This window comes from Prunus avium, chromosome 3 (genome assembly GCF_965620075.1).
Source record: "Prunus avium chromosome 3, drPruAviu1.hap1.1, whole genome shotgun sequence".
Classification (NCBI taxonomy): domain Eukaryota; kingdom Viridiplantae; phylum Streptophyta; class Magnoliopsida; order Rosales; family Rosaceae; genus Prunus; species Prunus avium.
In genome coordinates this window covers 37,142,863-37,164,562 of record NC_142286.1, presented here as the reverse complement: position 1 = coordinate 37,164,562, position 21,700 = coordinate 37,142,863, and the positions used below count along the sequence as shown (strand labels likewise).

At 36.4% G+C, this 21,700-nt stretch overlaps 1 long non-coding RNA gene across 7 annotated transcripts; it reads right to left on the bottom strand.

The window, feature by feature from the left end:
- Positions 1–3,164: 3,164 nt before the first annotated feature.
- On the bottom strand, positions 3,165–6,821 carry LOC110772169 (uncharacterized). 7 transcript variants are annotated; one of them, XR_015834299.1, is made up of 6 exons: positions 6,666–6,821; positions 6,440–6,571; positions 5,529–5,630; positions 5,289–5,361; positions 3,806–4,694; positions 3,165–3,392 (listed from the first exon to the last, which is right to left on the bottom strand). It is a non-coding gene; the product is annotated as an uncharacterized LOC110772169 (long non-coding RNA). The 7 variants fall into 7 exon arrangements; XR_002529026.2 differs by having other exon boundaries at positions 6,504–6,571; XR_002529028.2 differs by lacking the exon at positions 5,529–5,630 and having other exon boundaries at positions 3,806–3,860; positions 4,002–4,694; positions 6,504–6,571.
- Positions 6,822–21,700: the final 14,879 nt, after the last annotated feature.

Below are 21,700 nucleotides of genomic sequence, written 5' to 3'. Positions count from 1 at the left end.
CTCTCTTCAAGAGCAAAGGGAAGTGTATTTGCTGAAATACAAAATGGGGCTGATATCAGGGCACGCCGCACAATAGAAGCCACAAAACCACACTTGGTTTGGTATATCATCATTTTCAAGTTTTAAAAGTGGGGGAATTTTAAATGTCCCCACATGATTGGTAATCAATTCATGCCAGGCTTATGTGTTGGAATTTTAAAAAGGTTTTAACTGTTTTTATTTATTTAATTATTTTGGTTGTATTATTTTATTTATTGTAGGGATTATACATATTTAATTTTCAGGAATTATTTTTATATTGAATGCCTTAATTTTTTTAGTTTAATGTGGTTGGTTACATGTTCTTGGATGCCTATAAAAGGTCACTCCTCCTTCACATTTGATACACGATCATAATATCACATATCACAATCTGATTCTCTCCTTTTCTACTTTTATATATATTCTCTACGTTCTATTAGTATTTTTGAACAATGGTTATGTGACTTGGAAACATATCCGTATATGAATGTGCTCAATACGGATCTTGAGTTTGTGTATTAGGGTCGTATCTTGGAGTCTTGTAGACCGTTAGTACCTACACATAGGGAGGCTACAAAGGCTTTAGGACACGTCTTTGACGTGCTTCACCGTATCAAGCTCACCTTCTTACTTATTATTTATTTTACTTTGCTTACCTATAAATTTGTTTTTCTTCAATTTCCTTGTACCTTAAAAACTTTCCATTTTGTTTATATGTTATTTATAATATAAAGATTTTTGTATTTGGCTTTACGGAAAGAGGAAAACTATACTTTTTGTAATAATCTAAAACCTTTATCAATTAAAGTTGTTTTCTTCCTGTACTGCTATTGCTTTAATACCTTTTAACTTTTTGACTGAAGCTTTTGCATTTGTATTGGATTTTCAAAATGAAAATTACGATTTGTTTTGGGTAGATGCAGTTTAAAGCTTTCATGTTGTCTATACAATTTCAATTACTTTAAATATTGTTGGTACATTTATATTTTTATAATTTGTTGCTAATGTTTGGGCAATTGTGTTTGAAAACAAAAAAACCTACAGACTAATTTATGTGGCATTATTATTATAGCTCAACGTTTTGGAAGAGATTTGAATCTTTAATTGCTCAAAGGCAACCAGTAAAATTAATTACAAAATCAATTTAAAGCTAGATATTTGGTTTCAAAATCTTAATAATGTTAATAGTATTCAAAAGCTAATTAATGCCCATTGAAATAATAATAAAAAATATATTGAAGTGAGCTATGTTTTTTCTAAGTTATTGTTTGTTTTAAATAGCGCTTGTATCAATTACTTAATTATTACTCATTAATCAATTTTCGTTGAAACATCCAATGCTGAACGGTTGAGGTGAAGTGTTTCAAAATCTTTGGTCAAATTTGTTTTAATTGAAATTTCAAAACAAGTATATATATTTGATTTCATTGTGTTGGGCCTTAGTACATTTGCCCTCATTCATTTTGGTTGCCATCAATCCTCTTTTATATAACGGTCATTTATATTTTTTTGTTGGACTTAATATTGTTCTTTTGTTCTTAACTGCCAAAAAAGTTCTGCTTTAATTTTGGAAGTTCTTCATACCAACGTGAGAAGCAATTATAATATATTCTTGGTTACAACTTACAGGTCAAAAATAAAATAAAATAAAAACAGAATTTTATAGGCTGTGCTGCCGCCACAACGGTTGTAAAGATAAGAAGCAGTGTGGCCAATCTAGTGTCCGAAAACCCATAACAGTGGAGGGTCCAGGCGGGACCTGCAGTCAATGCTAAAGATCTTAGCTATTTTCTCACCAATGATTTCCTTTGCCTTGGCCAAGTAAGCCCGTGCATAGGCACATGTGAGAGAAAACGTTGAAACCTTAGCCAGAATAGGTCAAAGAAAGTTAGCTCAGGAAGGAACCCTGGTGTGGCTGAGGGCAATGAAATTTCTTGTGGTTCTGGACTGACTGGAGCTACCCTTCAAATCTCAAAACAAGGATGTCTTTATGCAAACAGAGAAGCAAAAACATCCATGCAAGTTGCAACAGCGCCACGGCCCGCTATGCAATTATCAAATTAGGTCAATGGAACAAGTGGTCCAGGCGGGACCTACAGTCCACGTTAAATAGCAGAAGTACTTGGTCGGATTTTATTTATTCTGCCTGGACCATGCAAACCCATGTCCATGTGCCATGTGTATGCACAACGTTGACACGTGCACCGATTGATGAGGTTGTAGTTTATCTGCCTTAGTGCTTCAATTTTTGTGCTTGTGAATTTGAAGCTGGCCCGAACTGGGCAGTGGTCTCCGGCTTGCGTAAATCCGCCTTGCGAACAGAGTCTGATTTGCGAAACATGGTTGAAGAATTTCCGTCAAGTCAAGGGCGCAGCATGGTCAGTGACGGTTTCAGGATTTAAAAGCCGACTGGGCAAAATATTTATATTAAACTTAACAGAGTGAATTTCATTAATAAACACTCTCCTCTCTACACACGCTTTCGCGTGTGTGAGAGGCTTTTTTTTAATCACGCGCGACTTACAAAATTTCGTAAATATTTTTTCCCAATTGTATTTATCAGTCCCGATGTTCGTTTCAATAGTTTTATATTTTAATCGCATGCGTGTGATAAATCGTCGTCTTAAAAATTTTCCTTTATCGCTCGTATTTTTACGTCTATTTTAGCAGTTTACACGCTATAAAAGAAAAAAAGAAACTGCTAAAATAGACGTCTAGAAAAATACAGGTGACAAAGGAAAATTTTTAAGACGACGATTTATCACACGCGTGCGATTAAAATATAAAACTGTTGAAACGGACATTGGGACTGATAAATACAATTGGGAAAAAATATTTACGAAATTTTGTAAGTCGCGCATGATTAGAAAAAAGCCTCTCGCACACACAGAAGTGTGTGCAAAGAGGCTAGTTTAATGAGCTTTAGGAGCTAGGGGATTCTTTGTGTTTTTTTTTTTAATTTTCAGTTTGATGGAATTGAAAATTTTCCTTGTTTTTCCCCACAATTTGAAATACCTTTTATTAGCTCGGGTAAAACGCATAGTTGATCATATTGAAAAGAATTTAAAACAAATGCAAGAACTAATTTAAATTCCTCTTTGTATTTATTGATAACAATTATCATAGTCAACCATTGAACCGAATTTGGAACAGATGCAATTGAATAAGTCTTTATTTAAAACAAAATTCGTTACACCAAAATATAGTAATTGAAGCTAGTACTGCAACCATTGAAAAAGGAAAACAAAAAACAAAAAATTCATCACAATTAAAATCCTTTTAGCTACTTCTTGTACATGAATGTCCTCCTGCAGCAATTTTCTGCTCTCCTGCTACTATCTTCTTTGGAAACCTCATGCAGCAAATTGGATCTACATTTACATAAAAAGAAAAGGAAAAAAAAGATGAAAACAACTAAAAAATTTAATATGAAGTAAGATATTAAGAATACTAAAACAATAGACTTATGTTTCGGAATAAGTCTATCTCAATGTGTCATTATGGATGTGTTATTATCGGCTTCACCACGCCCTTCAAATACTGAAACAGATTAGCCTTCAAGTGTTTGGTTTATTCAAAGCCAACAACTTTATATATGACATTCCTGGATAAAGCAGCTGCTATAAATGAGAGATGACATTCTTGAAACAGTGAATTCAACAAACTTTAATTTTCACCAAAACTTCTAGCATCCATATAAATATCATTAGTGACAAAAGCAGTTTTCAGAAATCAAATTACACAGTTTATATAAATTTTGACAGGAAGAATGAGAAAAGCTCACAGTGTAATTGCCACCACAGCAAATTATGTCCCTTCTAGCATCCATATGAAATAACCTAATAGAAACATTGAGAAATCACCCAATTAGTACATAGAAACACAGAATTTAAACCTAGAAACATAGTTTCCCTTGCATCATGACACATTCACCTAAAGCAAACACACAGCCACACAATTGTTTAAACCAAACCATAAACCTGCAATTTCCTTTTAACAGAGCCAAAATACCCACACCTCCATCTGCATCTCCACCACTCTATCACCCTAAACACTGAAACCACAATAAAATGCATTCTACCAAACGAAAAATAAAACCCATTAAAAAATGTCATAAACAAAACATTGTCAATGATTACAGGCTACACAAATTATCCCATAAATTAAATCCACAACCCCATCTGCATTAGCTGCTAATGGAATGTGAACTTCAAAAACTTCGAAACGTATTGTTATAAATTTGTACATTGGCATAAGACCCTTTCATACGAAACAATAAATGGTAATAAATAAATAAATCTATTCCAAAACTAAAATAAGAAATTCATAACAATACAAATGTAAAATTAGAGGGATTACACAAAGCGACCTTATCTAAACTCAAAAAACCAAATTCCGACAGCTAAACTGAAATTGGGATTTGATGTACAGAAGCAATTGAATTACTGAAAGCGAAAAAAGACAATTATGTCACTCGAAACAAAAAAACAAAAAAACAAAGGTATGAATGAGGTACCTTTGGACTTGTCCACGAAGAAGAGCGACTTTGGTTCACTGCTCGAAGAAGTCATGATCGGTGCTTATGTTGACTCACCATGATGCTTCCATTTTGTTTTGCTTTCATGTTATTCTTGAACTCCCTCCAACTCTGATCCTCATTTTGCTTTTAATTCCTGTATCAAAAATAATCCTCTGAGAAAAAAAGAAGAAGAAAAAATCAAAGCATAATTTATTCGTAACATAAAAAATAGAAGTTGATGCCAGAACTGGACACTTTACATCAATATGAAACTGAATCTGGATCTAGAATGACATGGACACTTAACAAAAAATAAACATAAAGAAAGAAGAAACTAATAGTGTTAGTGTAAACAAATAACAAATGCAAACCAATACCCAATTCCAGTCAGAAACAACCCAAAAGTATCCCAAAGGGTGATTTGTTTGCTTTCTTTTTCCTTTGTCACCTACGTCTTCCAGAAAGACAAAAATAGAAATCGTGGATTCTCACTAACACATGAACGTAGAGAAATAAAGCCATGGCTTTGTTAGGCACATTTGGAGGCCCAAATTATCAGCAGAAAACAGAACACCTAGTTACAGTAGAGCCAATATTAAAAAGTCTAATTTTGGGGGGAAAAAGGGATTGTATAATAATGGACAACTTTTGAGAGAACCCAATTGGAAAAAATCATCTTCCAACTAAACTAATGTATGTTGATTGGAAACTTAAAATACAAAATATAACGAAATGAAGAATCATTAACCTTAAATATAGTTTCATCTGCTTCTTATGGAACCCTTATGCGTCAGAGAGTGCGAGGTGAGAGGCGATTCCATCTATTGAGATAAAATTCCAAAGACTTTTTAATTTCATAAGTCAAACACATAAATAATTACAAACACAAACACAAACACAAACATAAACACATACCTAGACCCTAGCCAAAGTTTCAATCAATCAAACATAAATTAGGGTTAGCTTTGTGTGAGAGAGAGATTCGTACCATTTAAAGAATTGATGCTCTACAGATTGAAGATTATTAAACAGAAAGCATGGAACCGGAGTCATTAAAGCAATTCTGGACTTCGAGTTCTTGAACTAATGACTGGAACCCGAAAAGTGAAGAAGAAGAAGATGAGAGCGTAAAAAAACTAAAAGGAACTACTCCCCTATACGGATTGAAACTAAAGAGAAAGAGAAATGGTTATCAAATAACTAAAACTAAAAATTGTTTTTTTCATTTGATCCCCTTTCTCAAAAACCATACAATAATATAAAGGCAGCCAAAAACATAATAGTGAAATCAAACCTACACACACTTTGAGTTTTAAAATTTATTCCCCACTCCACTGATTCCAACAGTTTTCTCAAACTTCGATTCTGTTAAAAAGGCCTCAAGCATGCAAAGCACAGGGTGAGAGGCTAATATTATAACATGAATCCTAGGAAGAAATACTTGAGTTTTGTGCAAGCCTAAAACACATGAAAACTTGACCATACTTGGCATCTTGAAGCATGGCATACTCGTACATGAAACTATTATTCAAAAAGTCAATATAACAAAGAAAAATAACTAAAAAGACAAAATTTCACCAACACTAAAATCTTACAAATTTCACCAAATCTCTTCACTGTTCTCACTTCTAATTTCATTTTCACCCTCATTATGGAGTTGTTGCATTCATTGAAATTAGTTTTATTAGAAAGAACTAAGCTTTTCTCATTTCTCTTCATTTCCCAATTCTTATTTACAAAGCTAAATTAGATAATACAAAATAAATGTTCAAACTAAAATCTACTTTGGCATTTTAGCAAACACTTGGAATGCTAAGCTGAATATATGCAAGTGAATAATCTAACTAAACCCTTATAGAGGAAACAGTTCAAATATGAAAAAAGCAGACAAAATCATACCATACTAATTTTCTGGAATAAACACTGGCAAAGAGAAAATCAACCACACAAAGACATGAACTACCAGATTGATGAGCAGACTGGGCGTTCCAATATTGATTGCTCCAGTTCTTTTTCCTTCAATCTTCCTCCCTGTAACAACAAACCAAACTCAATTTATGATTTACTTCTCAATTTTCGACATCACAAATGAAGAAACGAACCTCGGAAAAAAAAAAATTCAAACCTTTTTATGCAGTGAGTAGATGAGGATTCTTGCTCTGCGAAACATGGGAGGGGAGGAAATGCGTTTCCAAGTTTGAGGGCCATGGTGGGTTTTGGACGGTTTCAAGTTTTGCTTTCATCCTATTTCAATTTCATCCTATTTCAATAAAACGTGCCAGAAGAAACTGATAAGAAGAGCAACTGCTCTGGAGTGGGGTCTGTACCTTTTTTCTTTTCTTTTTTTTTTTTTTTTTTTTTTTAAAGTTCTGCATAATTATTCTTTTACAATAATACCATGATTGCGTTTTAGAATTTTAGTTTACCAAGGATATTTTCGGGATTTTTGAATGTTTCACCATTCTCTGCCTTTTGCTTTATATATATAGATAGATAAAAAGATATATATAGGGAGGAGGGACGTAATGAGTCTTACCCTCAAATGCATCTATATCTACAAATACAAAAATTAAAATAAAATAAAAATAAAAAATTAGAAAAACTAAAATAAATTATTTTTTTCACATTTTTTTTTAAAAAAAGGAGGAAAATGGGAACGAAATTTTTTTGAAAAAAAGAAGGAAAATGAGATTGAAGAGGCCATTTTATTTATGTGTTGGCAGTGCTGGGTTTATATCAAGAGAAATGGAAAGGAAGAAAATTGGCGGAGTTATAGTTTTTTTTTTTTCCCAAGTTGCGACCTCATTTCTCCCCTTGTTTCCTTTTTATAGACGTCCATTATGACACCTGTTTCTGGCTTTCCACCTCGTGCTCCACATCCCTATCAATCATGTTCCGTAGTTTCTGAAACAGATGTCTTTGTGGGAGACAAAAAAAAAAAATTATAGGCCAGGTTTGGGGTTTGTACGAGACCAAAAAAAAAAAAATCATAAGTAGTGTAGGTAATATTTTTTTAACAACAAGAGAAAAGGAAAAGGAAGAAAAAAATAAAGAGAGAAGGAAAAAGAATAAAAAATAAAGAGAAAGAGGAGAGAAGATAGAAGGAAATGAACGGAGAGAGAGAGAGAGAGAAGGAAAAGAAAGAAAAAAAAAAGAGGGAGAGAAGAGAGAAGGAAAAGAATGAAAAAAAAAAAAAAAGAGAGAGAGGAGAGAGGAGAGAGGAAAAAGAAAGAAAGAAAAGGTTTAATTTAAGTGGGCTGGACATATGTAGTGTAGGTAATATTGTTTTAGCAAACATTTGGGCCAGGCATGAGCCCAGCTTGCCATGGGCTAAAAACGCCCCTGAGCATGGAGCATGGTGCATGGAGAGGTTCCAATCAAAACGCCATCGTTTGCAAATAGAGTGATTTGCTATGCCATCGGTAAGGCTTGGTCATGACTCATGAGAAGCTGGCAGTTGGGGGTAAAAGAGGATGGTATGCTCTGGCTTCAACAAAGTTCATGTTGCTTGAAATCAGACGGTGGAAATCGCCTCTAGCTCTTCTGGGTCTTGGATGACCCTTCTGTCAAAAAATGGTTTCAGGTAACACTAAATCAGATTGATCATCATCAACATGTTTGCAAATATAAGCACATGATTTCATAAACATACAGTTGAGGTCTTGCCATCTAGGATTATAAAAAATCAAAGAAAAGGAAGAAAACAGAATAACACAAGATTAACGAGGTTCGGCAATTTTGAGCCTTTTACAGTCTTTAGAAGCAATAAAGGTTTTTACAGAACCAAGACAATACAGCCGTTGGAAGATGAAGAGTTTCTAGCAGCTGTAAGAAGACGAGGAGTTTCCAGCAGTAGTTAATTATTTTACATATTCCATTAAGGATTGAATGGTGGGTTGCAATGCCAATAGAAAAGCCGCGATTATTAGGGAACATAGTGACATGCAATGTTTGGTGATGTCCTTCTTTTCTCTTTTTTCTTTGGGACTAAGCTAGTGGGTTCTAGTAGGAAATGCCCCTGAATTTATACCTAATTGGCAGAAAGTGAATTCATGTCCTTCTAAATTTTCTTAAAGAAAGATAGAATGTCATTGAAAGTTTTTTTTTTGGGGGGCAAAGTGTTCTACTACACCGAGTTGGGAGTTGTTTGGTAAAGCTCTCCCTAAGAGTGTTTTTCACAAGTGGATGACCGAACTTTGGACCTCACAGAGTATCCAACTAACATTCACCCAATTTATAGGTCAATTGAAAATTAAGTACAAATTCAAGACACATTTCACCAGTTTAGCCTTAATTAATTTGTCATTAATCATCATTTTCTTTTACAACCACCGATTCATAAATTTCAAAGTGGGCAATAAATTAAACTATTTTAACTTTCCTTTTCAACTTGTTTGGAAGAAAACGTAACCACATGTACGTTTGACTGTGTGTAGACCACAATTTTGGGAGTGGGGCAAAGTCGATCACATAGGATTTTGAAGTGTGTCATCATTGTTGTGAATTAATGACTAACTCACAGCCCTTTTAAGATCTTGTTGTTGATGGACTTTAGACAAAGAACTCAATGATGGATGAGTCTTACACACACACACAGAACTTAACCAAGCACAAATGACACAAGTGTTTATAGAAGTTCAGCAAATTGCCTACATCCTCTTTGGTGATCACCTTGAGAAATCTTCACTAATGAAGATATGTTACAACTTTGGTTTACAAAGGAAACCCCCTTAGAACACTACCCTCACAATCTGTTTCTCTCACACCCTTGCTCAACACCTTGATACACTTAGAGAACTCTCTTGCTCACACCCTTGGCTTTTCTGAAACTCTCACAGAAAAACTTATTGTTTCCAGCTTTTGCCACTACATATGTTCAACATGCTTTCTCCCTTGTGTTATCTTACTTCATTCCATTACCTACACAAGCCAATGGACAAGAGATAGGATATCTGATTGTCCTCCACGTTCTTTCCTTTTAGTCACCACTTAGACTAAGGGTCAGATCAGGTAGGTAATACAATCTCACTCAGCCACCTCCATTAAACCAGAAAATGGAGAGGAGATTATTCAAAACAAGATAACCAATTAGCCATGAGTGCTCTCCCAACTATCCAGCAAGTAGTCAACCTTCATTTACCTCAGAAGTGACCCATTAAGCACCTGCAAACTTGTGGAAAGCGATAGCCATTGAAAAGACAGTTGAAAATACGTAAGCAAAACATCACAGCACGACTGGAGCGACCGGTCGTCAGGAATGGGCGACCGGTCGCCAGAAGTTTTTCCTACAGACGTCGAATCTGCTTCTCAGCGACCGGTCGCAAATGTCTGGCGACCGGTCGCTCGTGCTTCATGCGACCGGTCGCAAAGAACTGGCGACCGGTCGCTCCTTGGTTTAGCTCCAGACCTCGAATCTGCCAGAAAACGACCGGTCGCAACTTCCCAGCGACCGGTCGCTTTTAGGCAGTTTCAAATACTCCCTTTGAGCGCCAAAACCTTTGTATCCTTTAGGTGAGCCATTTTTTCCAACAATCTCCACCATGGCGAGCCTAATACTCCTTGTGGACATCATTGCCTTCCAGGACATCTGTAATGTCTTGAGAATCGCCCTGATAACCCTCAAGAACTCCACCTCAATCTTTAGCATGTAACAAGATTGAGCAAGCTCAAACAATGCTTGAACTTTGCTGCTGTGACTGGCTTTGTTAGTCAATCTGAAGCGTTCTCATTTGTATGAACCTTCATTATTGTGATGTCTCCATCATTCACCCAATCCCTTATCCAGTGGTATCTCACATCAATGTGTTTGGACCTCCCATGGAACACTTGATTCTTCACTAAGCAAATAGCACTTTGACTGTCACTTAGAATCACCACCAAGTCTTGAGCTATCCCGAATTCCTTTGCCAATCTCTTCAGCCATACCGCTTCTTTTGAAGCTTCCGTTAAAGCCATATACTCCGCTTCCGTAGTAGACAAGGCACTAACCGATTGTAACACCGCTCTCCAACTAATCGGTCCTCCACCACAAGTGAAGACATATCCTGTGGTGGATCTCCTCTTGTCTAAATCTCCTGCATAATCAGAATCTACATACCCCGATACACATGCATTTCCTTGTTGTCTTTCAAACAATATCCCAAGCCTTTTGGTGCCCTTCAAGTACCTGAGAATCCATTTTGCTGCTGTCCAATGTTGCCTTCCAGGATTCGCCATATACCTTGACACCACACTAACGGCTTGGGCTAAGTCGGGGCGTGTGCACACCATTGCATACATGAGACACCCTACCAAGCTTGCATATGGAACTTTACTCATTTCTTCCTTCTCCACATTCGTAGAAGGACATTCTTTTGCACTTAACTTAAAATGCTCCGCCAAAGGAGTAGACACTGTTGCGTAGATACAGCTGCACCAAAATGGATTCAGTTGCATCCTCAACTTGTGATACTCGCAAGTGCACGAGCCGTTTGGTAGTATAGCATATGTAAGTGCGAGGTCGATCCCACGAGGATTGGTGATTGAATGATCCAATTCATTTTTCCTACACAAAACAGAAATGAAAAAGAAAGGAAATAAATAAAACAAGGAAGAAAGAAATAACTAACTCAAGCAGATAAGTTCCCAAGTTCAATTAGATTAACGGATTGATTCTAGCTAAAGTATGATTAAGCCATGGTGTTTGGTCATAACCTTGTGTTCCTAATTCCCTAATTTGATCATTTGTTGTCTAACCTAAAATTAAGCATTAGGAACCCATTAAGCATAGAAGAACAATTTAAACAACCAAGCATGTATCTAATCCCTGTTGTCGAATGTCCATACATACTCTTCCTATTCATAGTTCAATTCGAATTAAAGCATGGTGTCTACTCTTAATTCAAACCAAGATAGCTAACATGCAAGCCTAAATGGTGATCAATCATTCAAACTAGCATATTAACTTATAAGCATAATGAATAAGAACAAAAATCATAATTGAAACTTGGAAACTAATCAAACTTGAAACTAAAGAAAAGAATTTACATAACAATGAAAATTAAGTAGAACTTGGAAAAACTTAAGGAGAATTTCAGCACAAAGATCTCATTATAACAATTGAAAACTAGAAAGAGAAACTAAGAGAATTTGAGGGAGAGAAGGGAAGGGAGCTCTAGAGAAGTGTTTGAGAGCTCCCCCCCTTGGGGTGTTTTTACAAGCTTGGGAAACCTCACTATATATAGGCCTAAGGAAGCTGAAAATCTGAATTAAGTATGGCTAATGCATACAACACTTTGTTTTATAAAATCTGAAATGGTTGATGCACTTCACTAATGCATACAACACTTCCATTATAAAATCTGAAATGGTTGATGCACTTCACTAATAAATCCCACCAGCAGCCCTAGCTCATCTTCATGTCACCATGACCAAGCTTCCAACCAGAAATGATAGCTCATACCTAGCTCACCATGACCAAGCATCCAACCAGCACATGTTGAGGTCAGCATGACCAGCAACTTCAAGGGCTTACAACTTGGGCTTCTCTTAATCAAATTAGGACTTTAAGCACTCGAAATTGAAGTTCAGAATGTCTTCTTTCCAGCCATATGTTATTTGGGCCAATCCAAGGTCGGAAGAAGAAGTTAAGGCCGAAACAAATTGCTAACTCATTTTCCGCGCTGATAAGATCCATCCTGAGCATGGTTCTGTGTTTGCTAGGTAACGGACTCCAGATTTATCCAATGGGGCTGAATTGTGGATATGTTATAGTACACACCCATTGGAACAACTTTCATGAAGAATGCTGCCTCATCCGAGCTGTGTAGGTTGCTGAAACAAAGCTTGCAATATGACCTACGGAACTGGACTGGCAGGGGGCTGTAGCCAAAATTGAGTTTGTCTTTAAGCTCTTCATCCATTCATCCAAATTAGGCCCTAACATGCATGGATTGCATCATTTACTATCCAAAGCCCTCATTATTACCTAAAGCTCAATGAACTAAAAGATAAACACAAAAAGGATTAAAAGCACAAGTTTAACTCAAAAACATAACCAAATCATAAGCTAGAAGGGTAAGAAATAATATACAATTATGAACCGATCAAATACCCCCAAACCTAGATTTTGCTAGTCCTCGAGCAAAACAACACAAAACAAAGTTAAAAACAAAACTAGAAGTTAACTAAACCACTTTCGTAGGTAACTCGATTGCATTTAGCATATGCAACAAGCCTTTAAACCTCTAGGCATCCCTAGTAGGAGGAGTTGTGTCTCCTGAGGGTTTAACAGATACGATACCCACAAACGTTTTACTGACTCTGTAAAACAAAGTAATTAGAAAACTTAAAGATTGTTAGTCCTTAAGCAAAACCAAAAACAAAAACACAAAGAACTTAAAACAATTTTTCCGAACATTTTCTGAAGAGAAATGACTCATGCACATGACTTAAACGTTTTAACAATAAAAGCTCAATTTTTAGACATTATTTACAAAGCGGCAAAGTTCTAAACACAATATGCTCAAAGTGTAGTAGTGTGATAGCCAAATGCAACAAATTCCCCAATCTTAGTTTTCACACAATTTCAAAAATCATACAAAGCATAAGTTCAACTTCAAATCTCACCAAAGTTGTCCTCTCACAAATGAATCACTCAGAAGAGGGCTATAATGCACACTCAGTTATAAACATGAGAATAGAGTTAAACCATAAGGGACTTAACTCGCAATAGAAATATGAAGAACTTGCATTAATATGATCTCAAGAAGGATGTCAAACACTTAAAAGTAGAAAAATGAATGCAATTCAACCACATGACATTTAAGATCAATTTAGGTCTTTAACATGGGTTGTAATGGGGCCAAGGGTGTAAGGTGAGTAAGAAATGAAGGATATGGATAATACAAAGTCCAAGGAACTCGCAATGCAAGAGCATAAAATAATTGTTTACAAGACTTCGAATCATCACGATTAGATTTTTTTCTTTTACCTGATCAAAACTCCTTATACCTTCATTTACATTGATTGATACTCCTTTCCTTTAATTGAACAAACACCAATTTATTTTGAAGGCTCAAAAATGAAATTTCAATCAACCATCACTTAAATTTTCTCTTTTCTTTCACCAATTGTGTGATTTTTTTTTTCTTCGAAATGTAACACCCATTCCCAAACTTAGTATGAAAAACACATCCCAATTAAAGCTCATGAGTTCCTTAGAAAGGTAAATATTTGTTTTTCGGGCTAAGGCGAGGAAATAAAATTGGTAAATGAAAGAAAAGGTTTACATGTAGGCTCAAAATGGTTAACAATGGAAAATCATGCTTAAGCATGCATAAGGTTAGCTTGAAAGGCACAAACGATCCAAAGAGGGCCTTAATATCACTTCTTAAATGTCATGAAATCAAATTGCATAAGAATGAATGACTTTTAAGTGTTCAACCAAATCAATGAATAATGAGATCAAACAACAACTTTGATGACAAGAAAATAAGAGTATGTATATAACACTCATGAATTGAAGTACAAGGCTCAAAAGCTCACTTTATATGGTTGGTTATATAAGTCTAATTTATGCTTCATACAATTCTTTAGATCATGCAAATCCTTTAATTGGAAAATTATGAAACAAATGGCAAGTTTAAAGAAGGTTTCAAGCATATCATGTTAGAACAATGCCAAATTAATTTTTTTTTTTTTTAATTTTAATTTTTTTTAAATAAAGAAAAAAAACACTAAAATAAAATGAAATCCAATTTTCATTTAAGTCATGCAAACATTTATCACAATCTCATCAAATGTGTTCGGAAAGTGAATAAAATCAAAATAAAAATAAAAGCAAGACTCAAACAAAATAAAATAAAAATAAAAACAAGTAAAAAAATTAAATTAAATTAAGGAAAAAAATCAAATTTACATGCTAAACTCCAATACCCCCAAACCTAGAAATGAACATTGTCCTCAATGTTTAAAAATTAGGAACAAGCAATGTCATAGCAAGAAATGAAAGGTACTAAAGTAAATATAAATCACAAAACACACAAGAATTAAAATACACAAATAAAATAATTACAAAAATAAAAATTTCAAAACAAACAAACAAACAAACAAAAAATGAAACAGTAAACCCTAATCACACAATTCTGAAACCCAAAAAAATTTGAAGCCCAAAGCCCACAATGAAATTAACCCACCTTGAAACCCAAACAAGGTGAAAAACCGACCCAAAATGAATTCTGAAGCCCACACATTTTATTATTATTATTATTATTATTTTAAAAAGAAGATAAAACGTGAATTATGAGCGCAAAGTGGGATTTCTGAAAAGAAAGCACGTGGTCCCTAATGTCGTCTCATGGATAGTCACGGGCAGAAAGCAGGAGCCACGTGTCGACGCATAGAGGCGCCGCAGACTCCACAAGCAGAAATTACGGGGCCATACAAAGTCGTGATGACTTTACTGAACGCGTCCGTTCAGAAAGGTCACGTCGAGATAAATGTGTTGGGTACGGTTGGAAACCGAGAAGGTTGTGGGACTCGATGAATGCTGGAGATTCAGAAATGGTTAGACGCTGCAATGGCTAGGGTTTGTCAAAGACTATATCTATAAGAAGGAAAAAGAAGGGGATAAAAACAAAACCACAAACTCAGAAACACAAAAGAGAAAAGAAGAAAAAAGTGAGAAATCAAATGGCCTCTTCCTACCCATTTTCGTTAGATCTCAACCTAGCTCCACCGACTCAGACACGAGGCCAAGCAGTAGCACCAGTATGGATGCCCTACTTTGCCTCCGCACGGGGGCCTGTGACTGTCAATGACTCAATACTCCTGGACAACGATGTTGCCATTGGAGTTTGCAGAAATTTAGTGACTCCCAAAGATATATGTGTGTTCGGGACAAGGGATGACAACCGGGTCACGAGTGATGCCCTGGCACTGAGCGTGCAGAGTACAGCATGTGTCGCAAGTTTGGGTCATCGCCTACTTGCGAAGTCCCATGAGGTAGAGGTGCTTAAAGCTCAGTTGGCGGCGGAGCGAAGTTTGGTTGAAGACTGTCAGAGTGCTATAAAAAGCTTGAAAAGGGAGAGGTCAAGGATTGTGGAGGTGAATCGACACCAGCTAGAAGTATTGCGAGACGAGAATAAAAATCTATCAAAGATGGTAGAGTTGTACTCTCGCGACATGAGAAAGCAACTGGAGGACCTAGACCGACCGGGTAAACGCAAGCAAGCAGATCGCGAGAGTAGTTACGCTCAAGCTAAGATTGCGATCTTTGGGAGCTCAAGTGATGAGCCCCAAGAGGCTGTGCGTGAAGCCCCGGAAGAGGACAGCCAGAGGGCCAAACTCAAAGCTCCTATGGTCGAGACACCAAGCGCCAAGAAGAAATGATTTCAGTTTTTATTTAATTTTAAAGTGTATGTGTGTTTTTTTTTTTCTTTAATTGGGAAATAAAAACGTTAGCTATCTCAAAGAAACGATTGACCCTAAATTTAAAGAACGACAATCAAACAAAAACACGAAGACCCAAACAAGATTTTTCTTTTTTTTTTTAATTTTTTTTTTTAGTTAAGTAAATACACAAATAACTGCTTCTTCTTTTAAGAGAAAAACTTAAGGATAACCAGTTAAGGGCCTCAGAAAACACAGCCAGGGGTTCCGGGAAGGTTGGAGGGGTCACAATGGTCCCGCTTAAAACCCTAACTTCTTAGACACCGAAGGTGTCGCCTTAAAGAACTCCTAGACACTGTATAGACTGCGGTTGCTCACTGGAGTTACCAAAAATTTAGCTCCTTCAAAGAATATCCTATGAGTTTTAAATTATACTACCTAATTAAATAAAAAAAACAAAATAAATAAATAAATAAATAAACTGAAATAAACACGCAATTCAAACAAGAATTTAAAAGAAGAGTTGGGATTCTTGCACCAGGTGTCCAAGACGCATCTTTAATTTTGTCTCTTCTTCCAACTACATTATTAAGAAACCAGTCAAACAAGAAGAAAATAATTGAAAATAAAATAAAATAAAATAAAATAAAATAAAAACTGAAAAAGCAAAAACACAAACATCAGAAAACAGGGAGGCAAAAGTAAGTGAAAGTGTAGACATGCTCCCTTTTAAAAAAAAACGTGCTCGCAATTTGCGCCAGAAATGAAGGGATCCGAGAGAAAAGAGCACAGGATAGCACCCTCGAGATCCGAAGTGCTTTCGGCTCCCTCGTCTGTATAAGTCTATTTAAACTCATCTCGGTGAAGTAGAAGAGTACCCCGCATTTCTTCCTGCAAATTCAGAGAAAAACATCAAAAAATCCAAAAACAAAACAATGGCATCCTCATGCACTCACCTTGATGATCTTAGCCTTGAACTGTCCCTTGCACCACCGAATGCGCAGATAAGGGCTCCTCAAAACCATGTCTTCCCAAACTCCACATATCATCACGGTACGGCCTCAAACTTTGCTGAGGTAATACCGAACTTTTCTGAGGCAATGCCGAACAGAGCAGCGCTGCTTGGAGGCATGATTGGCAGCAAGCTCACACCGACAGATCATCTGCATGTGGCACAGAGGTCTGACAAAGCAGCGGTGGAGGAGTCCAATAATTTAACTGTTCTCCATGCGGTCTCGGCTACCAATTTGGGTATGCGATTGCTGGCGAGAACACGGGAGTGTGCCGCGATGAGCGAGGAAATAACTTCCTTGAAGGCTATGGTGGCGGACTTGCAGAAGCGGCTCTACTGTGCCAATCAGCACGTGGAAGCACTGCAGAGAAAAAATGAGGACCATGTGGAGCTGCTGCAGATTCTGCAAGTAAGAGATAATAGAGGCATGCCATGAAGATGAAGATGAAGACGAAGAAGAAGAAGAAGAAGTTGTTTTTATTTTTAATTTATTTGAATGTTCTTTTTTTTTTTTTTGTTTTTTTTTTGTTTTTTTTTTTGTTTTTGTTTTTAAATTTTTTACTTCTTTTTTTTTTCTTTGTTTGTAATGCAGTGTTTGAGTGAAATAAAAATAATATGTTTTTAACACTCAGAAATAAACTAACTAACCACACCACGTAAATAAATACATAAACTAACTTAACAAAACAAAAAAAAGAAAACAAAGAAGTTCCAAATTGATTTTTTTTTTAAAATTTATTATTATTTACAACTAACTGACCACACAAAGAAAAATAAAAAAAATAAAAAAAAAGAAGTTCCAAATTTCAATTTACAAGGATAAAAAAAATAAAAACTCAAATTTCAATTTTTTAAAATTTTTTTTTTTTTTGTTTTTTGTTTTTATAAAACACACAAATATACAAGCAACTCATGGATGACCAGTTAAGGGCCTCAGAAAACACAGCCAGGGGATCCGGGAAGGTTGGAGGGGTCACAAAGGTCCCACTTAAAACCCAAACTTCTTAGACACCGAAGGTGTCGCCTAAAGAACTCCTAGACACTGTATTGACGGAGACGCTCACTGGAGTTACCACGAGTCAGCTAATATAAAAAATCTTTTTAATTTTTTTTTAATAAAAGAAATAGAAAATTAAAATTACTAAAATAATAACAAAACAACTAAAGAGAAAAGATTGGAATACTCACCCTTGAAGCGATTAGGTCGAGCATGGATGCATTTGGAGGTCGCGACTTCTCCCACTGCTCCACACTCCCCATTCTTATGATTGAGGTTGCCATCTCTCTCCATTTTTATTAAGCTATCATAAATTGCTAAAACGAACACAAAAAACTTGAAACAGAATTAAAGGATTACGAAATATAAAAAAAAACTAAAAATGAAAAGGAAAAATCAACACACATCCAATTGCATGCTTCAAAGCAACAAGCACCAATGGGTTGTGTAAGCTGGGACTTAAACCCAGTTCTCTTGCTTGTTGGGCAATTGTCCTTTTCTGTTGGACTACAAACACAACTTGTCCATTAACGTCATTAACTTTAAAACTTGAAATTGTCCAGTTAAGAAAAAAAAACTAAAGTAGGAAAGCCAAATAGAATCAAACAATGTTACCGATCCCCGGCAACGGCGCCAAAAACTTGTTGTGTAGATACAGCTGCACCAAAATGGATTCAGTTGCATCCTCAACTTGTGATACTCGCAAGTGCACGAGCCGTTGGTAGTTTAGCATATGTAAGCGCGAGGTCGATTCCACAGGGATTGGTGATTGAATGATCCAATTTAGTTTCCCTACACAAAATAGAAACAAAAACAAAGAACATAAAACAAGGAAGAAAGAAATAAGTAACTCAAGCAAATAAGTTCCCAAGTTCAATTAGATTAATGGATTGATTCTAGCTAAAGTATGATTAAGCCATGGTGTGTGGTCATAACCTTGTGTTCATAATTCCCTAATTTGATCATTTGTTGTCTAACCTAAAATTAAGCATTAGGAACCCATTAAGCATAGAAGAACATTTTAAACAACCAAGTATGTATCTAATCCCTGTTGTCGAATGTCCATACATACTCTTCCTATTCATAGTTCAATTCGAATTAAAGCATGGTGTCTACTCTTAATTCAAACCAAGATAGCTAACATGCAAGCCTAAATGGTGATCAATCATTCAAACTAGCATATTAACTTATAAGCATAATGAATAAGAACAAAAACCATAATTGAAACTTGGAAACTAATCAAACTTGAAACTAAAGAAAAGAATTTACATAACAATGAAAATTAAGTAGAACTTGGAAAAACTTAAGGAGAATTTCAGCACAAAGATCTCATTATAACAATTGAAAACTAGAAAGAGAAACTAAGAGAATTTGAGGGAGAGAAGGGAAGGGAGCTCTAGAGAAGTGTTTGAGAGCTCCCCCCCTTGGGGTGTTATTACAAGCTTAGAGAACTTCCCTATTTATAGGCCTAGGGGAAGTGAAAATCAGAATTCAATAAGACTAATGCATACAACACTTGAATTATAAAATCTGAAATGGTTGATGCACTTGTATTAGAAAATCTGAAATGGGTGATGCACTTGTATTAGAAAATCTTGAATTGGTTGATGCACTTCACCACTAAATCCCACCAGCAGCCCTAGCTCATCTTCATGTCACCATGACCAAGCTTCCAACCAGAAATGATAGCTCATACCTAGCTCACCATGACCAAGCATCCAACCAGCACATGCTGAGGTCAGCATGACCAGCAACTTCAAGGGCTTACAACTTGGGCTTCTCTTAATCAAATTAGGACTTTAAGCACTCTAAATTGAAGTTCAGAATGTCTTCCTTCTAGCCATATGTTATTTGGGCCAATCCAAGGTCGGAGGAAGAAGTTAAGGCCGAAACAAATTGCTAACTCATTTTCCGCGCTGATAAGATCCATCCTGAGCATGGTTCTGTGTTTGCTAGGTAACGGACTCCAGATTTATCCAATGGGGCTGAATTTTGGATATGTTATAGTACACACCAATTGGAGAAACTTTCATGAAGAATGTGGCCTCATCCGAGCTATGTAGGTTGCTGAAACAAAGCTTGCAATATGACCTACGGAACTGGACTGGCAGGGGGCTGTAGCCATAATGAATTTGTCTTTAAGCTCTTCATCAATTCATCCAAATTAGGCCTTAACATGCTTGAATTGCATGAATTATGTTCTCCAAAGCCATCATTGTTACCTAAAGCTCAATTAACTGAAAGATAAACACAAAAAGGATTAAAAGCACAAGTTTAACTCAAAAACATAACCAAATCATAAGCTAGAAGGGTAAGAAATAATATACAATTATGAACCGATCAGACACCGGTTTGCAATCCATCATATTAAACCTTTCAAGTACCTTGGAAATGTACTTGCTTTGTGACAGCCACAACTTGCCTTCCTTTCTGTCTCTCCTTATCTCCATTCCTAGGATCTTTTGTGCAGCACCAAGATCCTTCATGTCAAACTCCCTTCCAAGCAATGTCTTCAAATTCTGGATTTTTGACATGTCCTTACATGCAATTAGCATGTCATCAACATAAAGAAGCAAAAGGATGAAGTTAACATCCTTGAATGCATGAGAGTAAACACAACAATCAGATTCACATCTTCTATACCCAATCTTCATCATGTAAGAATCAAAGCACTTGTTCCACTGCCTTGGAGATTGCTTCAGCCCATACAAAGACTTCTTCAACCTGCAAACCAGATTTTCCTTCCCTGCTTCAATGAACCCTTGAGGTTGGCTCATGTAGATGTCTTCCTCCAATTCACCATGAAGGAAAGCAGTCTTCACATCCATTTGCTCCACCTCCATGTCCTCTTGTGCTACTATGGAGAGTAGTAGTCGTATAGAAGTATGTTTCACCACCGGAGAGAAGATTTCATCATAATCAACTCCCTCCTTTTGTAAGAATCCTTTTGCCACCAACCGAGCTTTGAATAAGGTGGCACCCTTCTCATGCATTTCTTCTTTCTTCCTAAACACCCATTTGCAGCCAATAACCTTGCGACCTTTGGGTTTAGGAACTAACTCCCAAACTGAGTTTTGGTGTAGAGATTCCATCTCTTGCATCATAGCTTCCATCCAACTTTCCCGTTCCTTGTTCTCAACAGCTTCTTGGAACGTGGTTGGTTCTTCTTCACTAGCATTTAGGGCATAGTGAACTGCATCCGTCTCCCATCCAAACCTTTGAGGTGGTTTGATGGTTCTCTTGGGCCTGGACCGAGCTATAGATGATGGCTCCACCTGTTCTTGAGCCTCTTCTTCTTCTTGAGTGTGTTGTTGAAGCTGCCCAGCTTCTTCCTCTTCAATGTCAGACTCCACCTCCTCCTGAACGTCTTCAGTTGGCTGTTTCCGTGAAGTCTTTCTTGACACCTTCTTGAGTGGAACTTCAATGGTTGTTTCTTTCTCAACAACATCCTCCTTTGCCTCTGAATTCTTGACTTTGTTCATAGGTATGGTCTTCTCATCAAACACAACATTTCTGCTGAGTATCTTCTTGTGGTTCACTGGATCCCACAGCTTGTAGCCCTTCACACCACTCTCAAATCCAATGAAAATACATTCAAGAGACTTTGGCTTCAACTTGGATCTTTCATCACTAGGAATAAGTGCATATGCACTGCACCCAAACACCTTAAGATTCGAATAATCGATTGACCTTTTAGACCATACCTCCTCTGCACACTTGAACTCAAGATTTCTTGAAGGCGATCGGTTAACCAAATAGGCAGCGTGGTTAACCGTTTCTG